Consider the following 4089-nt stretch of genomic DNA (forward strand, 5'->3'; position numbering starts at 1 on the left):
TTTTCACGTATCCCAATCCCCCTTGGAAGAAACATGGAGGAGGGCCTCCAGAAAAAACTGTATCATTACCCAGGAGCGGGTCTCCTAGACTTGTAATGCCCATACACTAAGTATTGACTGACAAACATTTCCCCATGGGGGGTACATTATTTAAACAATTTTTATGAAGATCATAGACACTCATGCCAAAAAATTGACTGGCTGTAGCAGCACGGAACACGTTAACCCTGGTGATCTAGTGTCAGTGGATGATGAGCTGTGGAGGAAGACCTCTTTAAAAAGTAGGCCCAATTTAAAGGAGCAGGTCTCGTAGACTTGAAATGCTCATACACAAAGTGTATGGGCTGACCAACATTTCCCCATGGGGGGTAAATTTTTTAAAAAAAAAAATTAATCCCAAAATAGTGTTTACTGTTTAGAGTTAGGGTAATACAGAGCAAAAAAAGAAGAATGGAAGCCTCAAAAGTACACTTTGTAGCTCACAGATAGATGAGGCATGTCACGGAACTACCACACTAATATTTTTTATTTTAACCAAGATAGTGTATAGACCTAGGGTATTAGATAGACCATAAATTGGAATGTATAAATGAAAAAAAACTATTTTTACACATAAAACAGCTGTCGGATGGAGATAACAGACTGTTTCAATATGTGGCCTGTATTTTTATAAATTTTCAAACCACAAAATACTGTATACACCAAGGGTATCACAGCAAAAACTGGAATGTATGGCTGAAAAGCCAAGATTTGAAGACCACAGATAGACCAGATGTGTGACTGAGATAACAGACTGTTTCAATATGACGGATGCATTTTTTTAAATTTTAAAAACGACAAAAAACTGTATACACCAAGGGAAGCAGTCTAGCAGACCAAAAAATGCAATGTATGCCTGCAAAGCAAGGATTTGGACACCACAGATACACCGTGTGTCTGACGGAGATAACAGAGTGATCAAAATGTGTTCTTGATTTTTTTTGGCCCACCAAAATTGTGTCCATAAGTAGGCTATGACACTAAAGTAAAAAATTTGGAGTACTAAAATTGTCCAAATATTTCCCCATGCGGGGTACATTTAAAAAAAATATTTTATGGGCATCACATACACCCTTTCCAAAAACTGGACTGGATGTAGCAGCACAGGACCCATTAACCTTGGTGATCTAGTGGCGGAGAATGAGGAGACATAATGAATGATCAATCAGACTGAAATCCAAAAAATGAATAAAGGATGTGAATCCACCTATGAAAGAAAATAACAAAAGGGAGCAACAGCTCAGAGACAGGTATATACATTATAAATAAAAATATAATAGTATTTTTTTTTTTTTTAATGTATATTGAAGAGGTATACACTAGGTCATAAGAGGATGGTCCAGAGATAGGAAAAATGGAAAATATAGCAATAAATGGGAAACATAGACGTACATCTCATTTATATGACATTTCCCCCTGGGGGAGTAACATTTTTTTTTGTTTCAAATTATTAACAGCATCTTATAAACACCCTTGCATAAAAATTGAATGGCTGTAGCAGCATACAACACATTTACCATGGTGTTCTAGTGGCAGCGAATGATGATATGTTGAGGAAGGCATCATTAAAAACTAGGCCCAAGGTTAAGGAGCGGGTCTCCTAGACTTATAATGCCCATGCACTAAGCGCATGGTCTAACAAACATTTCCCCATGGGGGTCACAGTTTTAAAAAAATATTTATGGGTATCATAGACACCGTTGCCCCCCAAAATTGAATGGCTTCAGCAGCATACAACACTTTCACCATGGTGTTCTAGTGGCAGCGAATGATGATATTTGGAGGAAGGCATTATTAAAAACTAGGGCCAATGTTAAGGAGCAGGTCTCCTAGACTTGTAATGCCCATACACTAAGTGCATGGCCTGACAAACATTTCCCCATGGGGGTTACAGTTTAAAAAAATTATTTATGGGTATCATAGACACACTTGCCCAAAAACTGAATGGCTTTAGCAGCATACAACACATTCACCATGGTGTTCTAGTGGTGGCGAATGATATGTTGCGGAAGGCCTCATTAAAAACTAGGCCCAAGGTTAAGGAGCGGGTCTCCTAGTCTTGTAATGCCTATACACTAAGTGCATGGGCTGCCAAAAATTTCCCCATTTGGGGTACAGTTTTAAAAAATTTATTTATGGAAATCATTGACACCCTTGCCCAAAAATTGAATGGCTGTAGCAGCATACAACACGTTCACCATGGTGTTCTAGTGGCGGCGAATGATATGTGGAGGAAGGCATTATTAAAAACTATGCCCTATGTTAAGGAGCGGGTCTCCTATAATAATAATAATCTTTATTTTTATATAGCGCTAACATATTCTGCAGCGCTTTACAGGTTGCACATATTATCATCACTGTCCCCGTTGGGGCTCACAATCTAAATTCTCTATCAGTACGTCTTTGGAATGTGGGAGGAAACCGGAGTACCCGGAGGAAACCCACGCAAACACGGAGAGAACATACAAACTCTTTGCAGATGTTGTCCTTGGTGGGGTTTGAATCCAGGACTCCAGCGCTGCAAGGCTGCTGTGCTAACCACTGCACCACCGTGCTGCCCCATGCTCCTACACTTGTAATGCCCATACACTACATTTTAAAAAATTATTTATGGGAATCATAGACACCCTTGCCCAAAAATTGAATGGCTGTAGCAGCATATAACACGTTCACCATGGTGTTCTAGTGGCGGCGAATGATGATATCTTGAGGAAGGCCTCATTAAAAACTAGGCCCAAGGTTAAGGAGCCGGTCTCCTAGACTTGTAATGCCCATACACTAAGTGCATGGTCTGACAAATATTTCCCCATGGGGGGGTTACAGTTTTAAAAAATTATTTATGGGTATCATAGACACCATTGCTCAAAAATTGAATGGCTGTAGCAGCATACAACACATTCACCATGGTGTTCTAGTGGTGGAGAATAATGATATGTTGAGGAAGGCCTCATAAAAAACTAGGCCCAAGGTTAAGGAGCCGGTCTCCTAGACTTGTAATGCCCATACACTAAGTGCATGGTCTGACAAACATTTCCCCATGGGGGGGGGGGAATTACAGTTTTAAAAAATTATTTATGGGAATCATAGACACCCTTGCCCAAAAATTGAATGGCTGTAGCAGCATACAACACGTTCACCATGGTGTTCTAGTGGCGGCGAATGATATGTGGAGGAAGGCATTATTAAAAACTAGGCCCTATGTTAAGGAGCGGGTCTACTAGACTTGTAATGCCCATACACTAAGTGCATGGCCTGACAAACATTTCCCCATGGGAGGTACAGTTTTAAAAAATTATTTATGTGAATCATAGACACCTTTGCCCAAAAATTGAATGGCTGTGGCAGCATACAACATGCTCACCATGGTGTTCTAGTGGCGGCGAATGATGATATCTTGAGGAAGGCCTCATTAAAAACTAGGCCCAAGGTTAAGGAGCCAGTCTCCTAGACTTGTAATGCCCATACACTAAGTGCATGGTCTGACAAACATTTCCCCATGGGGGGGTTACAGTTTTAAAAAATTATTTATGGGTATCATAGACACCATTGCCTAAAAATTGAAGGGCTGTAGCAGCATACAACACATTCACCATGGTGTTCTAGTGGTGGAGAATGAGAAGACATAATATAAATCATACTGAAATCAAAGAAATGAATAAAGGATGAGAATCCACCTATGAAAGAAAATAACAAAATGGAGGGGCGAACACAGGTTCATAGAAACGAAGCCAGAATATGTCCAACGAGATAAGTTGGTCCCTAGCAACAGCTCAGAGACAGGGATATAAATAAAAATATAATATAACAGTATTTCAAAATATTTTGATTAGAGAGATATACACTAGGTCGTGAGAGGATGGTCCAAAAAATGCAAAGACCATTTAGAATACATGGTGGTGGTGATGGTGGTAGCTAAGTGACTGGAAGCATTATCAGCAATCATCCAACAACCATTTCCCACTGCTCTGGCTTCAATAGTGGTGTACTGCAGTCCCCTAGAAACTGGGACAGGAAGGTCGAGCGTGAAGATATGTTTTGTTGTGGCCTATT

The sequence above is a fragment of the Ranitomeya variabilis genome, chromosome 7 (genome assembly GCF_051348905.1).
Source record: "Ranitomeya variabilis isolate aRanVar5 chromosome 7, aRanVar5.hap1, whole genome shotgun sequence".
NCBI lineage: Eukaryota > Metazoa > Chordata > Amphibia > Anura > Dendrobatidae > Ranitomeya > Ranitomeya variabilis.